Raw genomic sequence first — 8,494 nt, forward strand, 5'->3', positions numbered from 1 at the left:
AAAAATGTCTTTGGCGCTATACGAAGTTCAACTTTCTTCACAATGAGTTCATTTTAACTTAAAGAAGTGGTCACTTTTTTCTGGGTGTACGTACTCCTAGTGCGAAATTTGAAGCAAATCACGGCAAAACCCTGGATTTTGAGGCCATATAAGTTCAAATCGGACGAAAGAGTTATATGGGAGCTATATCTAAATCTGAATCGATTTTGACCATATTTGGCACACACAATAGTATCGTTAAAAGTACCGCTTGTGCAAAATTTGAAGTAAGTCAGGCAAAACTGTGGCTTTTGAGACCATATAAGTCCAAATCGGGCGAAAGATATATATGGGAGCTATATCTAAATCTGAATCGATTTTGACCATATTTGGCACATACAATAGTATCATTAAAAGTACTGCTTGTGCAAAATTTGAAGTAAGCCAGGGCAAAACTCTGGCTTTTGAGACCATATAAGTCCAAATCGGGCGAAAGATATATATGGGAGCTATATCTAAATCTGAACCGATTTTAACAAAATTTAACACACTTAACGATACTATTAAACGTACCCCTTGTACAAAATTTGAAGCAAATCACGGCAAAACTCTGGCTTTTGTGGCCATATGAGTTCAAATCAGACGAAAGATATATATGGAAGCTATAACTAAATTTGAACCGATTTCAATCAAATTTACCAAGCATTCTACCCTCTGTGCAAAATTTCACGAAGATCGGTAGTAAACTTTGCCCTCTGTGGTCATATGAGTCTAAATCGGACGAAAGATATATATGGGACCTATATCTAAATCTGAACCGATTTGGCTGATATTTTGCAAGATTCTCGAGATGCATAAAATATTTGGATGTACGGTATTTCAAGAAAATCGGTTGATAAACACGCTAACTATGACCAAATCGGGGATAAATATATATGGCAGCTATATCTAAATCTGAACCGATTTCATGTTAGCCTGATACCGAAACAGGCAATTGACGTCCAAATGCATTATATCTAATTATACAATTATTTTTCGAGCTTTATGGACAGATATAGATTAAGGAACATGGTTAATAGAGCCATTGAAAAGAAATTATATTTGTATGGAAAACTTTTTTCAAAATGTTATTTGTATAGAAAATTTTATCAAAATTTTATTTCTATAGACAATTTTGTCAAACTTTTATCTCTATAGAAAATTTTGTCAACATTTTATTTCTATAGAAAATTTTGTAAAATTTTATTTCTATAGAAAATTTGGTCAATTTTATTTCTATAGAAAATTTTGTCCAAATTTTATTTCTATAGACAATTTTGTCAAAATTTTATTTCTATAGAAAATTTTGTTAAAATTTTATTTCTATAGAAAACTTTATCAAAATTTTATTTCTATAGAAAATTTTGTCAAAATTTTATTTCTATAGAAAACTGTGTTAAAATTTTATTTCTATAGAAAATTTTGTTAAAATTTTATTTCTACAGAAAATTTTGTCAAAATTTTATTTCTATAGAAAATTTTGTCAAAATTTTATTTCTACAGAAAGTTTTGTCCAAATTTTATTTCTATAGACAATTTTGTCAAAATTTTATTTCTATAGAAAACTTTATCAAAATTTTATTTCTATAGAAAATTTTGTCAAAATTTTATTTCTATAGAAAACTGTGTTAAAATTTTATTTCTATAGAAAATTTTGTTAAAATTTTATTTCTATAGAAAATTTTGTCAAAAATTTATTTCTATAGAAAATTTTGTCAAAATTTTATTTCTACAGAAAATTTTGTCAATACACTGAAAAAAATATTTACGTGATATTAAAGATTGTATAACCTAGATTTTAGGATGCGCAATTTACAAAATATTAAGAACAAATTTCTTTACAATAATCACATTTTAATTAAAACAAAGTTCATAATCTTTGCATCAAAATTTTTTTCATTAAATCTAGGACACAAATTTTGTAAATTTGCGTCCCTCCGTTAAAGTCGCATGTCTTTGAACTTAGGAAAATTTTCCTTAAAGGAAAGAAACATCTTTTTTGTTTAAAGATTAAATTAACTGAAATATTAAATCTTTAGATTGAAGATAAAAAAGCTTCAAATATAGGCTAATACCTATTTTGAGGATATAGCATCTTTGGTTTAAAGTTTTTGTGGAATTAAGAAAACATTTTTACTTTGAGGTATCCGTTATAATTTGGATTTTTAAACTGGCATTTGATTTTACGTGAATAGCTCTATTAATATACCGCGAAAAGAAAATGAAAATTCGATAAATGAGATCTGAATCCTAATTATAATTTTATTGATCCTAGATTTAAGGCCAGATAGGTCGCTAAAAATTTTCTTTATTTTAAAGAACCCGCATCTTTGGCCCGGAATCAATACCAAAATCCTTAAAGGAAAGTCAAAATCTTTGGATCCAAGTAAACCTTTTTTGAGTGTACGTTATTTGAATAGAAAATTTTATTTGTATAGAAGATTTGTTAAAATTTTATTTCTGTTGAAAAATTTGTGAAAATTTGTTTGTGGTCGGCGATTGGTATCCGATATTTATTGCGAATGGTAACCCATTATATTTAAAACGTTGGTAATGTCGAGAATAGTACCACTTTGATTACTGGTAAAAGAAATGACTTTTGGTCCCGACAGGTAAATTATTAGTTTTACGAACTATAAGCGTTTCCTCAATTGTTAGGAGGGAAAATCTTAAAATATTAAAAACGGTTGTTGGAATATTTTTTAAGAGCTTATGCAGCTCTGTCTAGAAATCATGCGATTAAAAGAGCATATAATTTGATGTCGATTATTCTAAGATGCCTTTTGCTAATCGCATTTTCCAATTAAATATTCGTCAATAGTTAAGCAATATCCGGTTGCATATATCGTGTGCCCTTAACATCATCGACCCATATTAATATCTCTATCTTAATATATTCACAGTAATGTCTTTGTTGGTTTAGGGGGTGGTGGATGGGTGGGTATGTTATTGTTTTCACCATACTACTTTGTTTTGAATTTTATGTCTCATAAAATTACCTGCGATTGTGATTGATTGTTGCTCTGTTCTTCCGCGAGAGTGTAATTGTTTAACGTCTGTGTGCGTGCGTGAGTGATTTGTAAAAATGTGGGTGCATGCTTTTTAACTGAATGAATTTGTAATTAATGTCAATTCTCTCTTATTCTTTGTGATACAAATGCAAATGAGTTCTCAATTCAATTATCGAATTGCACTGCAAATGGCATATTTACCCCCAAATAACCACCACGCTCCGGCATCTCGGAAGTGATTTTGGTAAATAATGTAGATTTTTGGAATGTTGTCACCGGGTGGGGAGATGAGATTTTCTTTTATGTTTTTAAGTAAAAAATAATTTAAGTGTCAAACAATGGCAATTTCCCTTGGGCAAAATTCAGTTCTCAGAATTTATTTCCTTTATTGTTAGAAAAAAAATTATTGACGTACACTCAAAAAAGGAGATTCTTCAATAATTGTATATTTTGTTTTTATTTGTTTTTGTTTAAGTGTTTGACAACTCGCAAAGATTTTAAAATTGTTTGAAGTATACCGATAAATAAGAACTGCTTTCAATGCAGCCTTCCTCATGATTTGTTTATAAATTGTTAGCTTTTTTAATTTTATGTGGATCATAAATACAGGTTAGAGGTCATATACAGGGTGGCGGTTATATAATGCAACAAAGTAAAGCGCTATATTTTTTATTTCATTGTTCAAAAGCAAAAACAATATTAATCTACCAATATTTGAAGTAAATTTTACAAAAACTCAACCAAATTTAGAATACGTATTTTTAAGTTCATTAACATTTTTTTTTCTATAGAAAATTTTGTCAAAATTTGATCTCTATAGAGAATTTTGTCAGAATTTTATTTCTATAGCATATTTTTATAGAAAATTTTGTCAACATTTTATTTCTACAGAAAATGTCAAAATTTTATTTCTATAGAATTTTTTGTAAAAATTTTATTTCTATAGAAAATTTTGTCAAAATTTTCTTTTTATAGAAAATTTTGTCAAAATTTTATTTCTATAGACAACTTTGTCAACATTTTATTTCTATAGAAAATTTTGTCAAAATTTTATTTCTATACAAAACTTTCTCAAAATTTTATTTCTATAGAAAATTTTGTCAAAAATGTATTTCTACCCAGCAAAAACTAGGTAATCACATCTCATTACAGTTGACATTACCAGGAGTAAAGCTGTCATTACACGTTGCATTACATTGCGGCAAGTTATAATGACTAACTTGTAATGACACAAATAAATACTTCTCGGTAATTTTCGAATTGTTATTTTCAAATTTTTAGGCAGTTGTAGTTAACGAATTAATAAAGTAGAATAAATGATGGTACCATTAGGTATAATTATTAACATAATCGAGCACTTACATAAAAAATCAAAAAGAATATGTAATGTAACGGTAATTCTGAAAATTTTTCCGTTAAGAAATTTTTATCACAAATATTTCATAATAATTGTGTTTAGTGACATTATCATATTATGTTTTAAATAAATGCTTTTTTATACCTCATTCACATTACACTTCCAAAATGCGCTTAAACTAAATTTCAAACGTCATTTGCCTTATAAAAACGAGACTTAAAATCCACTTTTAGTAGATTTCGAACCTTATGTGAATTGGCTATTGGATATATTATAACGTAATTCACGAATCCAACTCCCTTAAACAACCTACATTTATTTATATTTTAAGTGTGAACTTAATTTGCGTGTAATCTTAGTTAGATTATTTATTAGATTTTTTGTTTATTTATACAATATTCGTTTCTATTCAAGTAGTTCTCCTATTACAGCATCACTCGCCATAATTTGATCCATTATAATCGGCGATAGAAATCAATATTTTCGAGATTTGGTTGGCTGAGACAATAAGTGGCTATTTTGCAAACTTTGGTGTATCTACGAATAAGTCATTACATATTAGGTGATGATATGCTTTAAATGCACTACTTATTTTATGGCCGAAAGTATGCCTGGGGAGAAGTACTTTCCTTCTAGGACATGCGTATGTAAATGTAATCCGAAGCGATGCCAATTAATAAGTGGTTATTAATTTTTAAATAGGCTTACCTACAAGATTACTGGGTAATGAGATTTTTTGCTGGGTATAGAAAATTTTGTTAAAATTTTATTTCTATAGAAAACTTTGTCAAAATTTTATTCCTGTAGAATTTGGTCAAAATTTTAGTTCTATAGACAACTTTGTCATTAATTTATTTCTATTGACAATTTTGTCGAAATTTTATATCTATAGAAAATTTTGTCAACATTTTATTTTATTTTGTCACAATTTTATTTCTTCAGAAAATGTTGTCAAAATTTTATTTCGATAGAAAATTTTGTGGAAATTTTATTTCGATAGAAAATTTTGTGGAAATTTTATTTCTATAGAAAATTTTGTTAAAATTTTATTTCTATAGAAATTTTTTTTTAAATTTTATTTCTATAGAAAATTTTGTCAAAATTTTATTTCTACAGAAAATGTTGTCAAAATTTTATTTCTATAGAAATTTTTGTACAAATTTTATTTCTATAGAAAATTTTGTCAAAATTTTATTTTTATAGAAAATGTTGTCAAAATTTTATTTCTATAGAAAAGGTTTTAAAATTTTATTTCTATAGAAAATTTTGTCAAAATTTTATTTTTACAGAAAATTTTGTTAAAATTTTATTTCTACAGAAAATATGGTCAATTTTATTTCAATAGAAAATTTTGTCCAAATTTTATTTCTATAGAAAATTTTGTTAAAATTTTATTTCTACAGAAAATTGTGTCAAAATTTTATTACTATCGAAAATTTTGTTAAAATTTTTTTCTATAGAAAATTTTGTCAAAATTTTATTTCCATAGAAAACTTTGTCAAAATTTTATTTCTATAGAAAACTTGGCAAATTTTATTTCTATAAAAAATTTTGTTAAAATTTTATTTCTATAGAAAATTTTGTTAAAATTTTATTTCTACTGAAAATTTTGTCAAAATTTTATTTCTACAGCAAATGTTGTCAAAATTTTATTTCTATTGAAAATTTTGTTAAAATTTTCTTTTTATAGAAAAATTTGTCAAAATTTTATTTCTATAGAAAACTTTGTTAAAGTTTTATTTCTATAGAAAATTCTGTAAAAATTGTATTTCTATAGACAACTTTGTCATTAATTTATTTCTATAGACAATTTTGTCGAAATTTTATTTCTATAGAAAATTTTGTTAAAATTTTATTTCTATAGAAAATATTGTCAAAATTTTATTTCTATAGAAAATTTTGTTAAAATTTTATTATTATAGAAAATTTTGTCAAAATCTTATTTCTACAGAAAATGTTGTCTAAATTTTATTTTTAGAGAAAATTTTGTCAAAATTTTATTTCTATAGAAAACTTTGTTAAAGTTTTATTTCTATAGAAAATTTTTTAAAATTTTATTTCTATAGAAAATTTTATCAAAATTTTATTTCTATAGAAAATTTTGTTAAAAGTTTATTTCTATAGACAACTTTGTCATTAATTTATTTCTATAGACAATTTTGTCGAAATTTTATTTCGATATAAAATTTTGTCAAAATTTTATTCCTATAAAAAATCCCAACTTTATTTCTAGAGAAAATTTTGTCAGAACTTTATTTCTATAGAAAATTTTGTTAAAATTTTATTTCTATAGAAAATTTTATCAAAAGTTTTATTTCTATAGAAAATTTTGTTAGAATTTTATTAAAAAAAATTAGAAAAATATTTTGAATAAAAATGGGTTAAATGTAGCATCAGTTTAGCGATGGTCTTTTTTCTGCTCCTGCTCTCTTCTTAACAGTATTCTTATATTATTATATTGACTTGACAATTTAATGCAATTAAATTTAATGCAATTGTCTTTAAATTTGTTGTCTTTTTGCATCTTGACTACAAAGCAAAAAATCGTTCAAATATAGGACATGTTTTTCAAAACTTTATTTTAAAGAAGCTTTTTTAGAAAATTTTGTCAATTTTTTTTTCTATAGAAAATTTGTCGAAATTTTATTTCTATAGAAAATTTTGTTAAAATTTTATTACTATAGAAAATTTTTTTAAAATTTTATTTCTATAGAAAATTTTGTCAACATTTTATTTCTACAGAAAATGTTGTAAAAATTTTATTTCTATAGAAATGTTTGTAAAAATTTATTTCTATAGAAAATTTTGTCAAAATTTTATTTTTATAGAAAATTTTGTCAAAATTTTATTTCTATAGAAAATTTTGTTAAAAGTTTATTTCTATAGACAACTTTGTCATTAATTTATTTCTATAGACAATTTTGTCAAAATTTTATTTCTACAGCAAATGTTTCAAAATTTTATTTCTATAGAAAATTTTGTTAAAATTTTCTTTTTATAGAAAATTTTGTCAAAATTTTATTTCTATAGAAAACTTTGTTAAAGTTTTATTTCTAAAGAAAATTCTGCCAAAATTGTATTTCTATAGACAACTTTGTCATTAATTTATTTCTATAGACAATTTTGTCGAAATTTTATTTCGATATAAAATTTTGTCAAAATTTTATTCCTATAAAAAATTTTGTCAAAATTTTATTCCTATAAAAAATTTTTTCAAAATTTTATTCCTATACAAAATTTTATCAAAATTTTATTACTACAGAAAATTTTGTCAGAATTTTATTTCTATAGAAAATTTTGTCAAACTTTTGTTTCTGTAGAAAATTTTGTCAAACTTTTATTTCTATAGAAAATTTTGTCAAAATTTTATTTGTATAGAAAATTTTGTCAAAATTTTATTTCTATAGAAAATTTTGTTAAAAGTTTATTTCTATAGACAACTTTGTCATTAATTTAATTCTATAGACAATTTTGTCGAAATTTTATTTCGATATAAAATTTTGTCAAAATTTTATTCCTATAAAAAATCCCAACTTTATTTCTAGAGAAAATTTTGTCAGAACTTTATTTCTATAGAAAATTTTGTTAAAATTTTATTTCTATAGAAAATTTTGTCAAAAGTTTTATTTCTATAGAAACTTTTGTTAGAATTTTATTAAAAAAAATAGAAAAAATATTTTGAATAAAAACGGGTTAAATGTAGCATCAGTTTAGCGATGGTCTTTTTTCTGTTCCTGTTCTCGTCTTAACAGTATTCTTATATTAAGCATAGTTGCTTATTGAAATCTGATTGCAATAGTCTGAGGTTCAACCCATGAATACTGTTACTGTTTTGCAAAAGTAAATGAACTCTTTCGGGGTCAAACTTAAAAGCCATATTTCAAAAGGAAATTATTTATAGACGACGAAGAAGAAGACTAGATAGTGCACATCATTTATCATTGATCGATACTTTTGGAATATGCCCGATGCTATGCATACGCCTCAAGCATTATGAATATTCAGTCATCTTTAATATAAATGAGTTATGATATTTTGATAATGAGTATTGATATTTGTGAAGAACTTGTTTGAATCAGCCACATATGATCTTCTGGCTACTGACCCA

The sequence above is a fragment of the Haematobia irritans genome, chromosome 2, assembly GCF_050003625.1.
Source record: "Haematobia irritans isolate KBUSLIRL chromosome 2, ASM5000362v1, whole genome shotgun sequence".
Lineage (NCBI taxonomy): Eukaryota > Metazoa > Arthropoda > Insecta > Diptera > Muscidae > Haematobia > Haematobia irritans.